Source organism: Macrotis lagotis, chromosome 4, assembly GCF_037893015.1.
Source record: "Macrotis lagotis isolate mMagLag1 chromosome 4, bilby.v1.9.chrom.fasta, whole genome shotgun sequence".
Lineage (NCBI taxonomy): Eukaryota > Metazoa > Chordata > Mammalia > Peramelemorphia > Peramelidae > Macrotis > Macrotis lagotis.
Window position 1 is genome coordinate 144,711,152 of NC_133661.1, and position 25,474 is coordinate 144,736,625.

At 34.2% G+C, this 25,474-nt stretch overlaps 1 protein-coding gene across 1 annotated transcript in view; it reads right to left on the reverse strand.

Moving 5' to 3' along the window:
* Positions 1 to 25,474, reverse strand: part of APBA2 (amyloid beta precursor protein binding family A member 2) — a 281,698-nt gene that overhangs the window by 145,886 nt on the left and 110,338 nt on the right. The window contains exon 3 of the mRNA XM_074236214.1: positions 21,580 to 21,634. The gene's annotated coding sequence lies outside the window, so the exon portion shown is untranslated. The remainder of the gene's footprint in view (positions 1 to 21,579; positions 21,635 to 25,474) is intronic.

The window sequence follows — 25,474 nt, forward strand, 5'->3', positions numbered from 1 at the left end:
TTTTCTCATATGGAAGCCGTTCCTCAAGACAATGATACTAAACATTAAATCTTATGGGACAGCTAGGTGGTGCAGTAGATAGAACACTGATCCTGGTGTCAGGAGGACCTTGAGTTCAAATCCAGTCTCAGACACTTAATGATTACTATGTGAATAACTATGTGAACTTGGACAATGGGATTACATTGTCTTGTAAAAAAAACATTAAAGCTTATGAAGTGTTTTCCTTGCATTTCTTCTATGAGGTACAAAGGGTTGTCGTTGTCCTTAATTTTTATTTTCAATTAATGAATAGCATCTCACTTTCCAGAGAACTGGAACATTTTCCTATCTGGAGTCCATCTTAAAAGTTCCCTCTCTGTTGCCATCTAACTGATCAATTCCTACACAATCCCCAGAGCTCTCTATGACCGTCTTTTTTTTTCTTTTTTGGCAAAGCAATGGGGTTAAGTGACTTGCCCAAGGTCACACAGCTAGGTCATTATTAAGTGTCTGAAGCTGTATTTGAACTCAGGTTCTCCTGACTCCAGGGCCAGTGTTCTATCCATTGCACCACCTAGCTGCCCCTGACCCAAATCTTTACATATTAGTCATTGAACAAGCTACCTGGAACTTCTCCTGAATTCTTCATAGTCATACTTATGGTAAGTAATATTTCCTTATATCCATGTACCACATTTTGTTTTACTTTTACCCATTTGAAGGACATCTACTTTATTTCCAAATTTTTTGTTAATATGAAAAGAAGTTGTGTTATATCTTGGTGTATACAGGACCTTTCTTTTTATCTCTGATTTACTTGAGGTCCTTGGTTCCTAAGAATGGTATCCTTCTGGTCCAGATATGAACAATATAACCATTTTCTTTGTGTGATGCCAATTTCTTTTCCAGGATGGTTGGCTCAATTCACCATTCCACCAATAAATTCTTGTAGCTTCCTCTGAGGACAGACACTTGTTTTTGTACCATTAGTGGTTAACACAGGGCCTTGTACAAGTCCTTATGGTGAGGAGGAAGACAAGTTGAAATTGAATGGAATGGAATACCAATTGATATTAGTCCAAATGTCAGTCAGTCCCCTAAAATCATCTTCTTGGCATCAGTTACAAGCTGCACTAAGATTTCTGCATATATTTATTCTCTTAATATTTATATGGTATACATGTTATCCTAGAAGATCTTGATAATGACATACTTGAAATACCATAAAACTGCTTCTCAAAATGGTAAATAGGAGTTTTCGAATGACTGCTAACATTTAACAACTATAGAAGCACCTGAGAGATTTTCCTCTGCTTTCCCTAAACTGAACAGCCGGAAAGAGTGTGACTATGGAATCTGTATGATAGCTATCAAATGTAGAGAAGATTTAGCTTGGTTTGGGGGCTGGCATTTTGCCTGATGACATTTGGAAGAATTATTTTTCAAAATTTTGAATTAAGAAAATTTGTCAATTTTGAAGCTGCCCGAACTCCCCCTGTGCTCCTTGTTTTAGTACTTAGTATCCTTACTATAATTGTTCTTTATGGAATCCACTTAAAGAAATAAGGAAAACAAGTAATAATTCTCTGACATGTCACCCATCCTTACTAAGTACTAAAATAGAGGTATTTGGCTAAACAAAAAAATATGGTGCTACTCTCTTTCCCTTCCACTTCCTTAACAATAACAGCAACTAATCATGTAAATAGGAACCTCTTCTCTCTAGGTGGAAACTGGAGGGGGGTGGGGAAGAAACCTTTTTTGCTTTTATTGCTAATGCAAACTGGCTGTGAGTTTAGGTCTTTTTTTTTTTTTTAGAAAGATTTTATTTATTTTGAGTTTTACAATTTTCACCCTAATCTTGCTTCCCTCCCCCCACCCTCCACAGAAGGCAATTTGTCAGTCTTTACATTGTTTCCATGGTATACACTGTTCTAAGTTAAATGTGATGAGAGAGAAATCATATCCTTAAGGAAGTGAGGTTAGGTCTAAACAGCACAATGCAAAATCTGACAATTAGGGCATGATTTGGGGTAAGGTAGGTAGCTAATGATGGTAATTCAAATCTAGTATCTGTCTTCCCTTAATTATCTGAGTGATTTACTCCAAAGTAGTTTACCTTTTCTTTTCTTTTTTTTTTTCTTTCTCCTGGATTATCTTAAATTTAGCTACTGAAAGAATCTGTAAAAGCCAATTCAGGTTGGCATTCTGAAGCACAGATTCTAATACTTGCCAGTTACCAGTTTACACCTATATAAGTGGTGATGATTGTAGAAACAAGAGTAATGATGATGATGATAATAACACCTTCCATTTGTAAGAACCCTCATAGGCCAAGACTGTGCATTAGATTCCCTATATACTCCACAATACTCAGCATTAGGACTCCATTTGATTCTGACAGTATGAATCTTCTCTAAGTACCCAATAAGAGTTGCAACACACACACACACACCAAAAAATGGAGAAGGAAAAGTTTATAAAGGAGGAAAGACTTTTGATGGCCTTTGAAAGATGGATAGCACACCTTAGATATTTCATTTGAAGTCAAAGGCAATTTGTCTGAATACCAGGCTCTACTCCTTATTACATTTATGACTTTGAACAATTTATTTATTTCCTTTGAGCCTTAGTTTCCTCATCTGTAAAATAAAGAGCTTCAACCAGATAAATTCTTTCAGTTTTATATTCTTTGATCAGACTCAAGTTTTCAAAAAATATCTAGAATGGCTATAGTAGTATGTTCAGGTAGAAGATTAGTAAGAGGTGATGATGGAAAAAGTGAAAGACACTGAACATCAGGCTGAAGATTTTAGTTGGCATTATTTTACTGATAATGAGGCACCATAGAAAGTTTGTGAATATGAGATTTATAATTTTACCCAGGGTAGCTTCAAGCATAGGAAGAATCCTCCCTCCAAATTTATGTTCCCAATGCCTTTTTCTATCCCAAATACATTATGTATTTAGCTGAAATGGAGGATATAAGAAGAAGCCAGCAGAAGGGTAGCTTTCTTATCTCAGTCTGCTTTGCTGTATTATTACCCATCTTCTGTCCACTATCTGTTGGTAAATCCCAAAGCTCTTTCCCAGACCCTTTTTTCCTTCTTTTTCTATACCTGCTCTCTCTTGATTTCATTAGCTCCCAAATATTGTCTTTATGCAGATATTTTTCCAAAATATATCTCCCTCCTGAAACTAGAGGCAATAGTATAGTGGACAGAGCACTAGACTTGGGAGCAAGAAGACCTTAATTTGATTCCTGTCTCAGACACTTCAGAATATAACTTTGAGCAAATCATTTAGTTTATCTCAGTCTGTTTCATGTCTTCAAAGTGGGGAAATTTAACAGCACGCACCTCAAATGAGATCACATATGAAAAGCATTTTGACAACCTCAAAGCACTATATAAATATTAGATTACATTATTATCTTGTTACTATCATTAATATTATTATTCCTGAGCTCCAGGTCCACATCACCAAATGCCTGCTGGACATACCCATTTCAAATTCAAAATATTTACCTTAGAATTCATTAACTATTCTGCTAAGACCTCTTCTTCAAATATCATAATATCTGTTGCTGGTTATCTTTCTAGTTATCAAGGCTTAACCATCATTGAGTCTCCACATGCTTTCATATTACCCATCCCTGCTATAACCAGCCAAATACTTAACAACTCTATGATGACAGTATTTCTCACATTTATCCCATGTATTAATTCTCACATGGCCACCTCTGTAGTTCAGGCCTTCATCACTTATCAATCAGCCTATTTCAATAGTTGTTAATTGATCTCCTTGCTTCCAGTCTCTCTCCTCTCCAATCTATACTCTACAAAGCTGCCAATTTTTTTTTGAAAAATTCATTGTTTATTCATCTTTTGAGGAATGTCCAAACACATTATGGCATATGAATTAATAGAATATTATTGTGCTGTAAGAAAAAATAAAGTGAATCATTTCAGAGAAAAACAAGAAAATTTCTATGAATTTGTCCAAAATGAAATGAGCAGAAACCAAAATTTATACAAGAAAAGCATTATAAAGTTAGTCAGTTAGTCCACAAGAATTTTAAAAGCATTTAAGTATTTTCTAATTTATCCTCCATTCAGCTGCCAAAATTGACTAAGCTAATCCTCTACCAAAGAAACTTCACTGGATCCCTACAGTTTCTAGGATAAAATAAAAGTTTCTCTATTTGGCATTTAAATCCTGTGTAATCTGGCACAAGCCCATCTTTCTAGGATGATGACACAATACTACTCCCCTTCATGCTGTTTATACTCAAAATATAGTATTTCATTTTCTGCCTATTTCCTGTGTACCTCATGTCCCCCCATGCTGCAAACGTTTTTTCTTCTCATCTCTGTTTTTGGGAATCCTGTGTTTCCTTTAAGGGTCAACTCAAATGTTTCTTCCTTCAAAAGTCTCTTTGTGATTAGTGCCTAAAATTTCTTTGTATTTATTTTTAATATTTCTTGTACTCACTTATATGTCTATACATTGTATCTCACCCCTAACCAGGGACTTTTTAGTTATTGTCTTTGCATTCCTAGCACCTGGGACCAGAGACCTGCAGGGAGCCGGGTAGCAGGTGATTCTCACTTCTGATTGCAAAGGGTCGGCATCACCCCACATACCTGCCTGGGACAGTACCTAGCATACATTAGTCATCTTAAAAATGCTTATTTAATTGAAAAAAAAGCATTCACACTTCATTCTAATTGATCAGTGATCTTTCCTTCTATTGGGAGTAGCCAAATCATAAAAGCCACAAATGACTTTTCTACATTTCATGAGGTTTCCCAGAGAGCAAGCAGGGAGAAATTTGAAAGAATACAAGATACCTCTTAGTGAGATGCCCCATGTAAACATGAAACCTTTCAAAGAAATATGGGTAGGCAGATTCTCTTGTGGCCTAAATGCCTGCTTTCATTAAGTCACACAGCAAGAAACCTGAGCTCCGCTGTGATGCCAGTGCTAACATAACTTAATAACCACAGTTTGCAGTCTTCCTCCTGGGCCCTCTTCTACCCCTCCTAACTCCAATATAAGCTAAGGTAGGAAAAGGGGGTTCTGATTTGTCTGCCTCACTAATTGTTCACAAGACCTGAGTTTTTCATTGCAAAAATTTTAGCTTCTCATAATACAAGTTAATCTATTTTTAGCAAATGACAGTTCTGAGTCTCCAGCTTCCCTACCAAGTTGGAAACTTATAAGATCTATTAAATACCTCCCATCTTCATCTTAATTTGAGATGTATCAGAAATATAAGGTAGGATGAGCCTGAATTAAAAATATAAACATTGACATCAAGGGGACAAAATTATTTGTTTGCAGATAACTTGATGGTTTAAAACATAAAAAAGCTCAGAAAATCTCTGAAGAAATAAACCAACTCAATTAATATTTCAATAAATAGTAGACAAAAATAAATTCCCACCAATAGTTAGCATTTCTATACAATGACAATAAAAAAGGAGATTAAGAGCATAAAATATGAAGAAATTAATCTAACAAGTAATACTCCTTTGAATATAACTACATAAAGATCTTCACTGAAGTGAAGGTCAAAATAATGTGGAAATATACTCATTGTTCCTATTTGGGTTGTGCCACTATCATAACTATGTCAACACTCCCTAAACTAAAATTGGTCAGTGATTCAATAAATATTTATTAAGGATCTACTATGTAACAGGCACTATGCTAATGCTGGGAATACATAAAGAGGCAAAGGAAAATCCACTGCTCTCAAGGAGCTCACAATCTAATGGGGAGAGAGACAAGAAGCAAACAAATATATACAAACAAGCTATATATAAGATCTAAATAAAATAATAAATGAATAAATGCATAAAAGGAATGACACTAGAATTGAAAGGGATTAGAAAGGTTTCCTATATAAGATGAGATTTTAGATGAGACATAAAGTAAACCAGGTAAACCTTTAAGTGGAGGAAAGAGAACTTTTGAGGAATGAGACACCCAGAGAAATTGCCTGGAGCCAAAATGGAGTATCTCGTTCATGAAACAGGTTGGTGTTCAATGTCACTGATTGAGGGGATTAGGCAAGTATTTTGGATCTGATCTTGGAAGCCACTGGAGTTTTTGAGTAAGGACATGATGGTTGGACTTAAACCTTAGGAAAATCACTTTAGTGACTGAATGGAGTATGAATTGGAATGGGGAGGGACTTGAGGCAAGATCCACCAAGCAATCTATTGCAATTGTCTAGGCATAGGGTGATGAGCATCTGCTCTACAGTGGAGAAAAGAGGACCTCTGTAAGAGATACTGCAAAGATGAAATAAACAGACCTTGGCAAAGGATTATCCTAGATATTAGGGGTGAGAGATATGAGAACACAAGCATGAGTCTTAGGATGTGAGCCTGACAGATTGGGAGGATAGAGGTGCCCTCTACTGTAATAGGGAAAATAGGAGGAGAGAAAGGTTTAGAGGTAAATATAATGAGGTTTGGTTTGAGCTTAAGATATCTACTAGACATCCATAATATACAGGTTTAATGTGATACCAACCATGCTACCAAGGAACTACTTTCTAGAACTAGATAAAGTAATAGCAAAATTAATTTGAAAACACAAATCTCTATCTTCACCCAATGAAATGTGTCTCAGGTGCCAAAATTCCTAGTTACAACTGGATCCAGAAATTTTTTTGAGTAAGAAGAGCATCACTGCAATAAATGGTCTCCCAAAAATCAGAAGTGAAGTCATATCTTTCTTACATCTAGATTTAGACAAACCCAAACTAATAACTCAAAATGAATTGAACAAAGCAAGAATTATGAACATACTCATTTGGTGATTATATTTGCTTATAAGATGCTAGCTTTTTACTTTACTTTAAGGGCATTAATCATATAGCTTAAACAAAGTAACCATTAGGTAATATTTTTAAAAACATATAATGAAATTATCATTCTTTATTGTGATAGATATTTGTGGAATGGAAACAACTTTAATAATACTTTCTAGTATTTAGTAATACAACTTAAATTAATTTTAACAACATAATTTTCTAATTTTTCAAAACATTACAAAACCAGTCAAACATATTAGTTATATGACTATGGCTAAACTACAGATTTGTCTTTGCATCACTTTTTTCTCATCTCAAGAATAGAATTAATAATATTTACTTTTTCTATATCACAGTGTTCTCAGAGAGAAAGAAAAAATGAAAGAGTACTTTTTGAAATAGTAAAAAGCACTCTAAAATTGAATAATTATTATTCATAACATTTTATTTTTTTAAAGTCATGGAATATGAGTTAGAAGGAAATAGATATCATCTGGTCCAGTCATTTTACAATTAAGGGGGTGGTTAAATGACTTGCCCAATGAAGAGCCTTCCCTAAACTCATGTTATTAATCTCTGGGTCTCATACAATCTTGTTTGCTAATAAAAAAAAATAAAAGATGATACACATTCCAATCTTAGCCAGATCCCACCTCTCTGGCTCTCGAGGTTATGCAAGATGTTTAATGGTTCTTGTTGTGTGCAAGAGCTTCTCGGACTCCTTATTCAGGAAATCGGGTTCATTTTTACTGAACTGTCAGCATCCTGGAAAAGGTTCATCATATCCCCATATTATCATATATATATATATATATATATATATATATATATTTATATATTATCATATATATATATATATACATATATATATATTTATATGTATGTATATGTGTGTGTGTAGTATTGAAGTATGATTGGTTTGGTCTGAGTATAACTAAAGCAGTAAACTTGGGAGGAACTTGGTAACTTCTTTCAATATAACCAGTCAGTACAGGAGATTAACCTGATGTAATCTAGTAGTGTTTCCTCAGCATATTTTTCATCTTAAAAAAAAAGTGCTATTACTTTATTTTCCTTTCCTAGCCTAAAATGGATGATGTCAGGGCAAGCCTCCCCTCCACCTTTTTTAAAATATATATGAAAACAGACAGTCTATACATAACTCCCTTTTTCTTCTAAAAGTATCAGAGAATAAGTCACCAAGTCCCTACTATGTGCTAAGTAATAGGAAGTAGAGAAGTATAAGAATTCTTTTCTGCTTTGTGGGCAGGGATCTTAGCAGTTTAATAGTAGTTGAAATCTTGAATATTCAGTCCCTCTCAAAGCATCATTTATAATGGGGGGAGGGGGGATGACAGAATCAATTCAAGACCAATTTCATGAAATGAAGACTGCTAGTATGTTCAAAAAAAGAATTTATCACAAAATATATGAGGCAAAGGAAACCAATACAAGAATATAATTAAGTGCAAAACTGTTAAAAGTTCAAAAGAGAAAATGGAAACCAGTTCAGTGGGGAAAAAAAAGTATAGGATTGGGAATCAAAAGACCTATATGGCAAAAGAGCTGAGTTTTGGTCTCAGCTCTGCTATTCACTTGCATGATTTATGGCAAGTTGCTTATTTGCATTGATCTAAGATATATTTCAACTTAGTTAAGTCAGTGTTCCCAAAAGAGTAAACTTTAGATGATATAAAATCTATCATTATATAATTTATGAAATCTGATTTTCTTGTCTTTAGATTATCTTTCTAGTTTACTATGGAAAAGACTGGGACATTTCCATTGACTAACAAGGCTTAGCCAGCATAAAAATATGACAGTGCTTCCACAGAAGCCATATAAAGTTTAACCATGAGGTGGAGATGGCCCTGAAATTTTAAAGGAAAGCACAATGGAGTGAAAACTCTCAAAGGCAGGGCGGTTAGGTGGCACAGTGGATAGAGCAACAGCCCTGGAATAAGGAGTACTGGGTTCAAATTCGATCTCAGACACTTAATAATCACCTAGCTGTGTGACCCTGGGCAAGCCACTTAACCCCATTTGCCTTGAAAAATCTAAGAATCTACCTAGAAAAGTTCAGAGATTCATCACCACAAGGTGAGACGAATTTTTTTTAAACCACAAGAATTTATCAAAACTATTTACTAAAGCTAGAAATTTATAATCTACATGTATGTGGGGGAATGAACTTGTTTGATTTTTTAACATATAGATAACTGTATTTCAATATATATATGTCTCTATATATAGTTTTCTTTGTAATCCTATTTTTGCTATCTTATGTACTTTAAAATATTCTGACTTAAAAAAAAGCCATTCTAAGAATGGATCTATAGATTTCACCATACTGACAAAGGAGTTCATGATACAACAAAGCTTAGGAACCCCTGAACTAAATAATGAATGAATTATAACCTGAATTGATGAAAAGAATACCATATAAATGATGCCACATAATTTTTGGAAGTGTTGATAAAGACATAGGATGAAAAAAAATCAAATTTAAGTAATCTGAACATTGCAGAATATTATGACTTGCAGTGAATAGAGAACCTCTGGTCTCCCCTTTGCTTTGTGAAACCTGGTGCCAGTCAGTTACTCTGGCATAATTGGCATACAGAAATACCCATCTCATTTCCTTTATTCTTTGAGGAAAGAAATATGCTTCTTTACAGGGAATAGTAATGAGTGCATTCACTTTAAAGTCATACTCAGCATACTATGTATTTATAATCAGTTAAAGTAAAGAGTATTTTTTAACAAGCACACCATCTGATGTAAAGAACTAGATTTTTGGTATTTTAACTGAATTTTTAGGTTGAAAAATATTGATATTGGTGTTTTTAGATGCTTCAAAAATTCTGGCAGTATATACTTGAATCTTAAGGCTTAACTGGAGTCTATCTGCATGCAGCTGCTATTGTAATTTCATTAGGAAGGGATTCAAGGATCCAATTTCATTAATAGACAATTCCTAAGAGGGTTGAATCTCATAGATTTATTAAGGTAGATGCTTGAAGTTTCAGTTCCTTTAGCAAAGATTTGAATTCCATTTTAATTTGTAGGCATATTTTTCTCCTGAAAAAATTCTTATGTCAATTTTTGAGTTATTGTCAAGTTTTAAAAAAATATCATTCCAGCCTGGCCCCAAAATGTTTTATAGCTTGGAGTTGGCTACCTTTTTGTCTTAAGCTGAAAAAGATTGGTGATATTTAAAAACTGTTTTTTTTTAAAATTGAATGTAGTTACTCTGAGCACAAGAACTACATCGGAGGATTCTGAAGAACTCTTACATATAATTAGAGCAAATTTCAGTGAAATATTCACATTTCTGTCTTCATCTGTCAAATTCCATTAAATTAGATGAGAATGCTTAGCAATTTCATACTTTTAGTTTAATAGTAGTTGAAATCTTGAATATTCAGTCCCTCTCAAAGCATAATTTATAATGGGGGGGAGGGGGATGACAGAATCAATTCAAGACCAATTTCATGAAATGAAGACTGCTAGTATGTTCAAAAAAGGGTTTGAAGGTAATCGAGTAACTTAAATGCAAAACAATGACACAGACTTGATAAGTGAAATAAATGAGTCACTTTTCCAACACAAAAGCACATTATTTAATTAGCTTCAAACACTGAGTCAACAAAAATGTAACCAAAAGATCAAGAGTCTTTTATTGAGTATTAGAACCAAATTAAGTAGCAAGAATATCTATTTTCTCCTGTAATATTGATTTTTTAAAACCAGAGGTGAAGTTAAAGAGTTGAGAACTTCTAACAGAAAATGCTTATTAAATTATAGAGTAATTCCCAAAGATTATGTCCTCTAAAGCTATATAACACTTGTTAAATAGAGAACCCTAGTACAATGTAGAGCACTCCCAGAGATTCAATACATGCCTATTAATAAGGCTGTGATTCAAGTAGCTTTTTCCCTTATTTTCTGCATTTCGTAGGATTAGGAACTAGACAAATATTAACACAGGAAATTCCTGGTTGAGTAAATTCTCTCTGCCAACAGAGATCAGCATCTTCTTGGGAACTTATAGTCTCAGAGAACTTATGATTTGTCCAGGGTTACAGACCTGATATGTGACAGTCTGAACTTGAGCCTAGTTCTCCCTGAAGCTGAGATTAACTCCCTATTCCCAATGTCACAGATGCCTCTTTGTGCATGATATTAATGCTCTTTTCATCTGTGGGAGAACAATAGTAAATACCCCTAAATTTCTACCAATTCACTGTCCCCAGTCTTTTAAATTCCTGGCACCAGTCTGTCTTCAGAGCTAAAATAAAGGCTCATTAATCAAGGAGAAGACAAATAGTGGAGGAGAAGAACACTGTGTTGGAAAGGGCACTGGGTTTGGATTTTAATTCCAGGTCTGATACTTGTTAGTGTGTTGCCTTGAGGAAGTAACAATCTTTCTGGACCTCAGATTCCTCTTCCACAAAGTAAGGGCATTGAACTACCTCAAATCTACTCAGATATGTCTTATGGTCTTATGAAGTCTCTCAGTTCTGGAAAAAAATACTTTTTATTCATTCTTGGAAAAAAATGATAATAAAAAGAAATTCAGTTCTTATCCTGTTAATTATATAGATAATTATTCTGCCATTTTTAGTTTGTGGCGCATATTACTCTTCACCCAACTATTTGTCCTCTCAATTACATACATTGCATCTTTCCTGAATTTCTACAGAAACCAGGACCAAAGATTTCTGTCATATTCCTTTTCATATAATTTTTTAAAAGTTTCATTGACTTGTTTTTATATTACATTTACAGTTACTCTTTCTTCATGAGAGGTCTCTTATGAAGAAAATGATAAAACATAATACAGTGACACTCTGAAAATGTATGCAACATTTCACATCTGTAATATCCACCTACTTGATATATTTCTGTGTGTGTGTGTGTGTGTGTGTGTGTGTGTGTGTGTGTGTGTGTGTGTGTGTGTGTGTGTGTGTGTGTGTGTGTGTGTGTTGTTGTTGTTGTATATAAATCCTGTTCCCTAAATCTGGAGCAGCTAGGTGACACAGGGGAAAAAGTGCTAGTCCTGGAATCAGAAAGACTTATCTTCCTGAGTTTAAATCCAGTGTCAGACATTTTTTTTAGCTATGTGATCCTAGCCAAGTCACTTAACCCTGTTTGCCTCAGTTTTCTCATCTATAAAACAAGTTGGAAAAGGAAATGGCAAGTCAAGGGCTCATGAAAAGGTGGACAAGACTGAAATGTCTAAACAACTCTAAATCTACCATTCTCTGTAATGGATAGCATGCTTCGTCATTGATTCTCTGAAATCATGAATAATTATTATATTTATCATAGTTCCTATAATTTTCAAAGCTGTTTGTTTATACAGCATTGATATAATTATATGAAATGTTCTGCTGTTTCTGTTCATATCTCCTCTTCCATTATCACCACCAAATGTCTGTGTACATACATATTCTCTTTCTCTCTGACTTCCTCTGATTCTCTGTCTCTGACTTTTTCTGTCGCTGTGTCTCTGATTCTGTCTATTTCTGCCTCTATCTCTGTCTCACTGTCTCTCCGTTATAGGATAACATCAGTGGAGTCTCTCTGTCGCTTTTTTTTCTTCAAGATAACATTGAAAGTCTCAAACTAAAATTCTCTAACTCTAAGCAAAACACTTTAACCATACTTAAGAAAGCCACAAACCACTCTTCCCCATTTGTTTTCCTCTATTATTCCCCTTTCTAGTTTCTTCATTGTTTTCTTCTACCTTGCTTTCTGACTTGAAATCTCAGGTCTCCCCTATTTTGGAGGGAAAAAAGTCATTAGATCCTGCTGTCAAAAGTTCCACTGCCTTCCTATTTCTCCCCTGCCATTTTACCTTCAAGATTCTCAAATGATTGGTATATATATATATATATATATATATATATATATATATATAGTATATATATTGATACATCTTCCTCACCAGGGCTTGAGCCATATCCTCTGACTCTTTCCATTTCATCACATTGTTTTCATCAAGGTTTCAAAATGAACCTGGATTTGAATGATGAGTAGGAATTAGAGATTTGTAATGGAAAAAATTCAAGGTAAAAGTGACAGAATAAGCAAAGGAATAAGCAGAAAAGGGCAAAGTGGTGTCAGAGAATGACAAGTTGATTGTAAGGAAGAAAGAGCAAGGTTTGGAAGCAGAGTGACTATGAGAACTGTGACATTATTGACAGAAAGTAGTAAGATTTTGGATGATTCCCAAAAATACAATTCCAGGGATCTTTTCTCTGAGTCTCTAGTCCCATGTGTCCAATTACTAACCTGGAAATTTCCATTTGGATATTCTCAAACTGAGAAGCCTAAAACCAAAATCAAGTTACTCACCAACCTGGATCACTTTGCAAACCACAGCTAGAAAAATCTTAAAATTTCTGTTATTCTCCTACTCACCTTTATTGCCTCCCCCGCCCTCCATATGAATGAGTTTAAACTCCCTGTCTTGACCTTCAAACACTTTTGCAACCTGGTTCAAACCTAATTTTAAAACAATATTTATGCTTTTCCTTTGGAATTCCCCATTGAAATACCTTCTATCCTCATCTTTCCCTCATCAAATCTACCCATTAATCAAGGTTAAATTCCAAGTTGCTCTTCTTCCAAGTTTTCCTAGCCCAGTCAGTCAGTTAACAACTACTTATGCTAAGCCCTGGGCAAATCAAGAAAGACAAAAAACAAACAAAAAAAAAATGGAAACAAAACAACAGCCCCTGCTCTCAAGGAATTCAGAGTCTAATAAAAGATAACATGTAAGCAACTATATAGAAAAAATATACCTACAGGATAATTTTGTCTCAGAGGAAAGACATTAAGTTTAAGCACTGTACAACTATGTGACTATGAACCTTTAGCTGAGACTTGAAAGAAACCAGGGGAAACAGAAGGTAGAAATGAGAAAGGGAAGAGTTCTATAAATGGTAATAGCCAGTAAAAAATCCTAGAGTTTGGAAATGGCAAGTCCTATAAATGGATAGTAAGGAGGCCACTGTCACCAGATCAGAGATTACATGGTAGAAAGCAAATAAGAAGACTGAAAAAGTAGGAAGGGTTGAGGTTATAAAGGACTTTAAAAGCTAAACATAGATTTTTGTATTTGCTCTTGGAGGTAATAGGGAACTATTAGACTTTGTAGAATAGAGGGGAATGGAGAAAATAGTCAGAAGACCTGAACTTTAGGAAAACCAGTCTGATAGTTGAGTGAAGGATGGATTGGAATGGGTAGACGAGGTAGAGAACTCATCAAGGAGGCTATTTCAATAGTCTTAAGTGTGAGGGTGATAAGGGCCTCCATCAGCCTAACCCAGTATCCAGTGTCAGAGGAGAGAAGAAAGTATATTCAAGAGATGTAATAAAGGGAGAAGGGCCCTAATCCGAGGTACTGAGCAAGGACAAAGTTCAGAGGCAAGCAGCCACTGTATGGCTCAGACCTTAAGATCAGTGCAGGGTTTCAATTTCAGATTTCAGTTCAGTTTGAATCCTGAGGGGGGAATAATATGGGGAGGAACCAAAGGGAAGCCTGCATTTCTATGACATGAACAGCAAAGCTTCCCAGGTGACTGAGAGTGACTGAGTCTAGCAGCTGTATATTGTTGTTCAGCTCTAAGTCAAGGGCAGGAACCTGCAGAGATAAGACCAGGGACCAATAATCAGGCTTTTTCACCCCTGGATTGGAACACTTCAGGAGCACTGAAAGTTCACAGATCTTTGGCCTAAGCTGTCTCTGTTGTTGTTGCTGTTCAACTATTTTTCAGTTGTGACCAACTCTTTGTGACGCCATTTGGAGTTTTCTTAGCAGAGATCCTAGATTGACTTGCCATTTCTTTCTCTATTCATTTTATAGACAAGAAAACTAAGGCAAATGAGATTGAGTGTCTTTTCATGGTCATGCTGCTAGTATCTGAGGTCAAATTGGAATTCAGAAAGATAATCCAAATGCCCTTGGCAGAAAAAAAGATTTCCCCACCCCTGACCTAGAAGAACATACATTCAATATCCCTAAGGAAGCAGCAACAAAACCAGTTCAAACCTTCCCTCTAGAAGTAGGCAGAAGTGAGCCTAAAATCAAGTGGGCTGGAAGAATGAATAAATGCACAAACAAACCAAAAAAGAATCCTGCTATAAAAGGCTATTATGATGACAGGAATGCTCAAAACCCAAATCCAGAAAAAAAAATGACTCTAAAACATTTACAAGCCAGGCCTCGGAGAAAAACACAGCATGGGAATAAATTCAATTAGAATTGCTCTAAGAGTTGAAGCAAAGGGTTTAATTTGAAGATTTTAAACATTGTAATAAAATGAGAGTTTTAGAGAAAAATATTGGAATATAAATTAGAACCATGGAAGATAAAAGTAGAAAGGGAATTAGCAGCTTGGAATAAGAGGTACAAAGCCTTACCCAACAACAAATCCTCTGAGAATTAGAATGGGTCAAATAGAAGCAAAAGATTCAATGATAGAAGAAATATTTAGAACAAAGTCAAGAAAATAAAAAAAGAAGAAAATTATATCTTATTTAAAAACACTGATCTGGAAAACAAATCAAAGGAGGGAAAAAATATAGGAATCATTATATTACCTGAACTCCTTGACACCCACCCACCCATTTACACATAAAAGAGATTAGATATCGTATGTTAATGAACCAGAGGGCAAAAAAAAGAAGATAGTATATACCAATCACCTTCTGAAAAAAAATCCCAAAATGAAAATACACAGAAACATTTTATCTTTTTTATTTTTTAAGGTTTTTTTGCAAGGCAATGGGGTTAAGTGGCTTGCCAAAGGCCACACAGCTAGGTAATTATTAAGTGTCTGAGGCCAGATTTGAACTTAGATACTCCTGACTCCAGGGCTGGTGCTCTATCCACTGTGCCATCTAGCCACCTTCACAGAAACATTTTAACCAAAATCCAGATCTTCCAGATCAGACAAAAAGGTCTTCAAGGGACCACAAAGAAAGAATTCAAGTACTGAGGAAACACAATCAGGATCACACATAATTTAGCCATCAGTACTATAAAGGAATGGAAAGTTAATACAATATTCCAAAAGGCAAAACATATGTAGGTTTATAGCCAAGAATTATTTACCCAGAATAATTGAGTATAATCCTAAACAGAAAAGTAGAATTTTAAATAGAAAAAAGAATTTCCAAAGATTCTTTATGAAAAGACCTCAGCTATGGAAATTTTTTTAAGTTCTAACACCAGAGTTGAGAAAAAATAAGGGTATAATAACATATTAATAACTAAAAAAGATAAATTACTTGTATTCTAATATAAGAAGGTGATAGTATATATTCCCTCTGAACTCTATGATCATCAGGGTTGATAGAGAGAGCCCCAATGAGATAGAAGGCTTAAAAGTAATTCTCTTAAATCTTTATGATCTTAAAAGAAAAATAGAAAGGGAAGGGAGGAGTAATATATTGGATCAGGGGCTGGGGGAAGCAAGAGAAAAAGGATAGGGAAGATTATCTCACATAATCAGAGCGCCACAAAGTAGAAGTCTACATAAACAAGGAGGAAGGGCTACTACTTTAATCTCATTCCTAGCTGTTGGATGAAAGAATACACACATAAACACATAGATGGATACAGAAATATATTTCACTTAGAGAAATAGAAGGAAAAGGGGACACAGGAGAAGAAAGAATTAGACTACATTAAGCTAAGGATTAATTCTAATCAAACTTAGAAATTTAAAAAATTTTGAAACCTTTTTGTGTTAGAAAACAATTGAAATCTGATAATATGAACATAAATTATGGAATTATATAATATATAATTGTGATATAAATCTGTTTTGCTATAAGAAATGATGAAGGGAATGGTTTCAGATAAATTCAGGAAGATTTATATGAACTAATACAGAATGAAATCAATAAATCCAAGAGAATAATTTATAAAATAACAATGCCAATAAAATAACAGTGCCAAAACAAGCAACTTTGAAAAGCTTAGGGACTTTGATCAGCAAAATGACTAACCATCATTCCAAAAGACTAATGATCATGCCTCCTGATAAAGGGGTGAAGCATTCAAAAATACAAAGAGACAAGCTTATTTATATATGTATGTATGTATGTATCTTTCAGGCATGGCACATGTATGTATGGGGTATCCATAAGTATATATCTACATACATATATAAAATGCACATGTATAAAATTTTTTCAATAAGGGTTTTTTTTAAAGTACAGATAGTATTGAAAAGGGAAGCCAATAATTATTCTTTCTTCCTCTAGGCTCAAATTATTCCTTTATTATATTATCACTTTTGCTATTAATTATATACACTGTCTTAGTACATCTCTTATATTTCCATCTTTATTATTAAATCTGGTATTATTAAATTTTCATTAAATTATTCTCATCTCTCCAACTATACTTATTTCTCCATATTCCTGATAGGGCCCAATATACTGCTTTTTTAAAGTAGGCACTCAAACATTTGATTGTTTTATTAATTTTTCAAATATTTTGCATGCCTCCAGAAAAAGAATTTAAAATGAAGCCATTACAATGAACTGTTGTATAATGAAATCTATGCTTATGTCTCCAATCTTAATTCAAAAAAATTACAAATTAAAAGTCAGTTCAATCAAAAGGCTTAATGTAAAATAATAATGATAGTTCTCATTACAGTTAGTTGACCAACTAAGATAATCTTGTCATTGAGAACCAATTATGTCTCCTACTCTGGAGGACATTTTATCCTACCAACCTCATCAAGAAACAAACCCATCAATGTAGAACCCAAAATATCACCGGCACCATCCCAGGGGTTTCCTATCAGAATGTTAGCAAACACCATTTTCTCAAAGAATAGAAGCTCATTTGGAATTGCAGCTGCTTGGACCCAATTTGTCTCTCTCAATCTGTTCCTAGTACTCCTGAGATGTAATAATTTTGGGAAACAGCATGATATAGGGAAAAGACCCTGGACCAAAAATCAAATGACCTGGTTTCTGATTAAGATACTGTCACTAATTCTCTGTATAAACTTGGGCAAATGTAAACTTTTTCAATATTTTACCTATACCATTTTTTTTCCAAACACCATTTTCACTTCCCACTGGCTTATTAATCCTTCGGTTCTTCCTTGTAAAAAAAGATATTCAAGCAAAACAAGTCACTATTTGGTTCATATCTGAAAATGGAAAACTTATTCCACACCCCTGTTTCCTTTCCCTGGTGAGAAGTGGGAACTTGGCAAATCCTTTAACCTTCTTGGATCTAAGTCTATATTGGAGATGAACCAAATGATCTTTAAGATATCTTCCTGTTTTGAAATTCTAGGCTCAGTTTAGCAAGTCCTATCTTCTTGTACTAAGAATCATTTAAGTTGCCAATAAGAAACAGAAAAAAATCTTATCTTCAAACCGTTGTTTTAGTAGGTAAACATATTACCCCCAAATAAAAGAGGACTTCAAATATAAGGGGAACTTGGTTTTCAATAAAGAGTAATGTACTGAAGAATTAGGGGAAGGGCGGGGAAAATGTTCTACCATATGAAACACCTTGTGAAATGGTCCCCTCTTTCCTTGAGCTTTTTTGCCTACCAAAGATGTGACTTATATTACTCTAAGGTGAGTAAAATACAACAGTTCCTTAGCAACTCCTCAGCAGCCTGTAGTTGCTCTCTGAAAGGGCCAATGTCTCTTCCAGAACAGAGCATTTGGAAATAGAAAGAAAGCTTAATGAGGCTTCTAAATGGAGATTCAAAGAGCTCTCTCCACTCTGCCACCCCCATCCTTCCACCTGCTCAGTCCTTCTCCTGTAAACACTCTCAAGTCTCCCAGGGTTATTTGCCCACAGTATCCTCAATGGTGCTTGCAAAAGTAGCAGGAACCAGCACCTGCCATTAGGTTTATGTCAAGGACTCAGATTAAAAACCCCAAATTTTAGTGCATCACATCATCATATATTCAAAGAGAATTTTAAGATTTAAACTTTATTTTAAAATAATACTAACACATACACATCACTTTAAGATTTACAAAGATACTTAAAAACAACAAGCAGTAACCTAATATTTATAACTCACCTATATTTGAATCAATTGGAATAAATTTTTTCTCCAGAAAAAAAAAGACAAATGAACCAACAAAAGCCACATTATCTGTAGGGACTATCTATTGCATTGTCTCCCTGCTTCCCTTCAGTTCAGGTGCCACCTTTTCTAGGAGACCTTCCTAGATTCCCCCCATCCCCTAATAATCTAAATTTACTATGTATGCATTACTATATGTTCTTTTATGTCCGTGATGCCTGCCTCCCCACACCCTCAGCATAATGAAAGGTAAAGACTTTGTTTTTGTCTTTATCCTGGTGTCTGGCACATAGGGAGAGGCACCAGGAACAGAACCTGAGCCTTTGATTTCACTGGTATTCTAGCTAAGGAAGTCCACTCTACCAGTGCAGTTTTATCCCTTTTCTTCAAATTATGCTCTTAGAAGCATTGAAACATTGAAACCTCTTGGCTTCCCTGATCTCTTTCAAGATTCGGGTCAAATCCCACCAAGGAGTAGAATCTAAGTTGTTCTCCAATTACCATATCTTATCTCTAGCCTTCATTTATTTGCACAAGCTTTCCCCCATACTGATAATATCCTCATTCCTTATCTCTGTCTGAATTATCATCTTTCTTTGAGACTCAGGTCTCAAGCTATGTCCTCTGAGAAGTCCTCTAAGACCATCTTAGTCACTCAGTGCTGTCTCCCTCCTCAAATTATTTTTCTGGAATTTTTTTTCATATTAGAAGTACGTAATTCAAACTTTTCAGAGAAATTGGTTATGGTAGCATAAAAACTCTCAATTAGGGAGATGTAGTAGGACTAGACCCATCAGGGAAGAGAATGGACTATAAAAATAGACTTCATTCTCCCCAACCACAAAACTCACCAACTACCAATGAATTGTATGCGTGTATTTGATGCTAATTTTTCATATTGGAAGAGGAAGTTTCAGGTGGCTTAAGCTATTTACCACATTCTCACTACCACCTAGGTTCCTAAAAGGTAATGATGTATGTTTACTAGCTGATGAAGGGATGCTGTGCATGTTTTGCTCTTGTTGTTTCACCATGCACTTAACACAATTTCCTTAGAAAGTTCCTTCTTTGTTTTTTTAAATAACTTTGTGATTTTGAGAGTCATATTGGCATTTCTAAATTTATAAATAGTAAAAAAGGGGCAATATACACCCATAGGGAACTGAAGGCCTAAAATCCTACAGAAACAGGAAAATTTCATATAGTTGCTAAATAAGACTGCATACTCACTTTGGTTTCTATGAATAAAATATGGGAGTAAAGATTTTTAAAAGGCTTAGAGATTTTTAGGTTAAAGTTGGAAGTAGTTGAGCAAAAACTACTTTTTTAAATTATCTTAAGATAAAGTAAGCATATAGGAGAGAAAAAAGAGAGAGAATTGAGAAAATAGAGATAAGAAAAACAGAAGAGAAATAAAAGAGAAAATAAACTAAAGAATGTTAGCACTAAAAGTGAATTTACCAGCAACAGAATTTACTAGCAACAGATAAAGATACTGAAATTTAGAGAGTCTATATCAGAAGCATCAAACATAATGTGCTCCAAGCAGCCCCAAACACTCCCAAATATTGCCCAAACTAGATTAAAGTGTAAATAGGAAATATTTAACAAATTTAATAAAATATAATAAAATAGATAGATAATACTATTGTGAGGGTCTTCTGAAACATTATATAGTATGCCAGAATCCTTATTATGCAATTTTTGTTATTGTTCAGTCATCACAATTGTTTGTGATCTCATTTGGACAAATAGGGTTGACTTGCCCAGGTTCACACAACTAGTAAGTTTCTGAGGTCATATTTGAACTGAGGAAGTTGAGTCTTCCTGACTCTGGAGTGCTGGACTCTATCCACTGCACCATCTAGCTGTCTGACTACATTTGGTGACTTTTTTTTTTCTATTTGAGTTCAATACCATTGGGCTACATCATTCAGTGAGTATTTAATAACAGATCCAAGAGATCCTTGTCTCCTGATTCTTAATCCAATGTTCTTTCCACTATAACATGAAAGAAAAGACGTCTAGAACAGAAACAATAACAATTTATTCTAAACTGATATGGATCAGAAGGTCTGTGCTTATGATCTTATGGGAGAGATGAGATTCCCATTTCCTGATAAGTTACCACTTTCTGACCAAATGAAGAAAGATCTATCAGTCCAACTGCTTGGCATTCCACATGTTTGTTTATAATACAATAACTTTAGGAGGAGTATAATGATTTTGAACAATTTGATATGTTACCAAAAGCTAAAATCCACCTTAAGTTTAGTTTGATTCACTCCACCATTAGTCATTTCATCTTAAAATGTGGGTAATATTTCAGTCACATTTGGTGCATGGTGAGAAGGTTACAGAAACCTGTAATTACATGGATTAAAGTCAGCTGTTTATACTTTGAGGCGTGAAGACATAGAAGACCAAGTTAGTTGCAAATAAGACAAATTCAAACTCCTTATCCTTAGAGCTAATCAAATAAAAACACAAACATGGATTATCTTTTAATAAGTGGTAAAAAATGTTAAACCACATTTAACCTGTTCAGAAAATTGAGTTGTTGCCACAACAGTAATGATCAAACATGATTTTAACAAAATAATGAGTAGTTTCTAATATATCAAGAATAAAAAAAAAAACAAAATTTCACTTCAAAGAAGCCATCTTGTTTCTTACCTATAATTGAGTAGAGTGGTAATGTCTTCAAAATTCTCTTGTCAATGAAAGTTCCCTGGAAGAAATTTAAGAAACAAAGAATTACTTTTGCTTCAGAATACTGATATAGAATATTCAATATCAACTGATTTTTTAATTATGAAAAATTAAATAAGTCAATTATTTTGAATTATCTTAAAATGAACAATTCTAATAAAGAGAACAAAACCCACTGTGGACTAATAATAATTCTAAAAAGTTTCTATAATCATTTATTATATAATATTGTCTTAAAACATTGATTTTCCAATGAACTTGTGCTTCAAAATAGAATTAGTAGATATCCTTACTTTAATGAAGTTATTCTTACACCTTCATGAATATGTATGTATGTTCCAAAAATAACACAGAAGTTAATGCCCCAAGCTTAGAGACTCTATTTTGCAGGACTGTCAAATATAGAGGAGAGGGAGAAAATGAGGAACAAACCTATCTTGTCACATTTTTTTCAAGGGATTAAATATATTCTGACATTTTTCAGTGGCACTTTGCAACCACACAGGAGTATTTACCTTCTGTCTTCTCTACCCTTCCTTTACCTCCCAGACTTACATTTGACTACCAACATGTAAGAAAACAATCAATTATAATTCTAAGCAAAATGGCAGTAACATTAATAAGAAAAAATGGTATTGATAGAGTATTTTAGGATATACATATATTATCTCACACTGTGGATCTTCACAACCATCCTCTGAGGTTATTTCACCCAAGTTCTAAGAACTGATATAAAAAAAAGGATCATCAACTTCAATTTCCCCCCAGATTCTGGTGACTAGAGGTAAGTCATTTTCATCAAATCCTAAAAGAAAACAGTAGGACTCACCCTTCTGGTTAGGAAATGAATTATCACACATCTGGGAAAAATATGCTGAAGACCTGTCAGTTCTCTCACAGAGATATTCAAACCTGCCAAAAATGAATTGGTGCCTAGAGCAAAACAATTCCTCATACCCTCATGGCTCTTGAAAAGAAAAATCCTAGCATATCTTGTAATTGAAGAAAGTGGGCATCCATATTAATTAAAATTTAAAATTGTTCTAAAGTGTTTTTTTCCTCACAACAATAGAAGCATTATTAAAGAACATGGAAACTTTGAGAACCTGGCCATCTCTTGCTTTTAAGATATGATCTTGTTGAGGGGAATATAAGGAAAATAAATAAAATAAATTTATCTCTGATGAATTTTTGTGGATTTTGTATTTATTTTCCTTATATTCCCTCAACAAGATTGTATCTTAAAAGCAAGGTCACATAACTATTCTGACAGCACAAAACAATGCTATGCTTCTCTTTAACTTCCAAAAAAATTCTCTATTACTCAGATATTCTCATGAGTTAATATTTCCATTGGATATAGTATATAGTTAAACCATCTTAAATTACTTCATTTTCTCTTATAGAAACAATTAAAAATAAGCTAAACATTACCATCACAAAAGAATGTAGGTATTACCAAGCTAAATAACAATCATGCTCTTTCAACCTAATATTCTTTTAAATGTCCCAAGTAGGAGAGAGTACAGAAAAGCAGAATTGCTTTATATTGTTCAGTTGTTTCACTCATTTTTGACTCTTTGTGACCTTACTTGGGGTTTTTCTGTCAAAAATACTGGACTGATGTTACCATTTTCTTCTTTAGCTCATTTTATAGGTGAGGAATTTGAGGCAAATGGTTAAGTGACTTGTCCAGGGTCACAAGGCTAGTAAGCATGGCTAATAAGGTCATATTTGAATTCACGTCTTCCTGACTCTAGGTCCAGTGTCCACTGTGCCATCTAGCTAGGGAAGCTAGACCTGGCCTAGACTTGTATTACATGGCAACCTAAAAGGTTAGGCATACCTTAGCTTCTATTATTGGTCATATACATATCTATCAACCACAAATTCCTTTGAATAAACTTATATTCTTAAAATGAAACCAATGAATCTTAGTGCTGAAAAGGTTAGCATACATCTAATGTAGCCTGTACCAAACCAAGAATTCCTCTATATTCCTTAATATCCCCAATCTTTCCTTAAGGATTTCAAGTTAACTTTTATTTATTCCGAAGGTAATCTATTTTGCTTTTGGATGGTTACAATTATTAGGAAGCTTTCCTTACATCAAACCAAACAATGTTTTTTTCCCCATTCCTACTCACTTAGTGTTTCTATCTAGTTTAGGGTTTAGCAGAACAAGCCTAATTTTTTCTATAGATAGTAGATAGGATAATCTTTCTTCAGAAAGTTGAATGTAGATAACATGTCCATAGACATAACTGAAAATTTAGATCTCAAAAAGACTGCCAATCAGAGAGAACTTGAGAGGGAGGACATTTGTGGTAGCATTGAGGATACTCTGAAGACAGATGCAGTTGTGCTTAGAGAGGAGATGACCAACTTTTTAAGAGTTTAATCCTCCCTCCTTCAGGGATTGATGACACCTAGAACTGAACAACATACTTCAGATATAGTATAAATAGATTTGTTTGTTCACTACCTACTCTCTCTCTTAATGTAGTCCAAGATTATATTCTAATTCATTGGCTATCATATCATAATATTGACCTATATTGATCTAGAAGTCCATTAAAGTGTTCAAAATTGTTTATTTTCCATGTGAACTTTAGTCTAGTTACATCTTTTCATACTATACTAGTATATTTTTAACCTCACTGTAAAAATTTGCATTTATCCTTCTTAATTTTTGTTCCACGTGTTATTTCTTTTTATGTAAATGAACAATTATCAAACATTAACATTTCAATACAGAAAAAGAATTAAAAATAAGCCCTCTATTGAATTTAATCTCATGAGATTCAGCCCAATATTATAATAATCTATCTTTATGACTCTGAATCTTGTCTTTTGCCATTCAATATATTAACTAATACTCCTAACTAAAAATCTGATAAACATTCCATTTATTTCTTCATCCTGTTATTGATTTCCAAAAATGTCAGCTATCACATAGTCAAGCATAGATCCCTAGAACATGCTATGTTAATTTAGAGTCAGTAATTTTGGTTCCCAGGCATGGTATTACCAGTTAGGTAATACCAATATCAGCCAAGGTAATGAGTTTTACAATCTGTTCTGCAATGCATAAAACAGAACTTCCTCCTATTTATTTTAACCTTAACTCACTCTCAAGTTTTGAGATGTATCTGTTTTCTATGGAAAATTACTTACAAGGTGCAAGGGAGCATTGAGATGGACATGACAGACCAGAAGTTTTCTCTGATACATAAATGAGACTTCATACCAACTGATTACCCATTACTGGTACCTATACCTGTTCTACCCTGGCATCTGAAGGGTCTATTTATGTAAGAAAGTTGAGGGTAATAGAGAAAGGATAAATTGATAAACCCTAGGAAGAAAAGAGAGATAGATGGTTGAGGGAAAACCAACTCCCAAGATAGAGAAACCACAGTCACAGAGCTGAAAGTGACCTTAGGGATCAGTTCATCTAATGACATTTTAACAAGCAGGAAACAGAGACATAGAGAGGACTGAGTGACTTGACCTAGATAATTTAGTTAGTAGTAGTAGAAGTGCAAAATAGAACCCATGTCTACAGACTGAGTTGAATGTTGTTATTATTGTTGTTTTCATGGATGATAAAAGAGTCTTAAAAATTGACTTAAATACATTTAAAATGATGATGCAAAGGTATCCAATTACAGTAGACATATTAGAATTCTGATAACTTCTCTTTTTTTATGCTATTTTGAATGGTTATAATCTTATATTCTTTGTATCTTTATTTTCACTAACAATAAAAGATTGAGTTAGAGTCAGAAAGACCTGGGTTCAAGTCCTGTCTCAAACACTTATTATCTGTGACCCTGGGCAAGTTGCTTAACTTCTT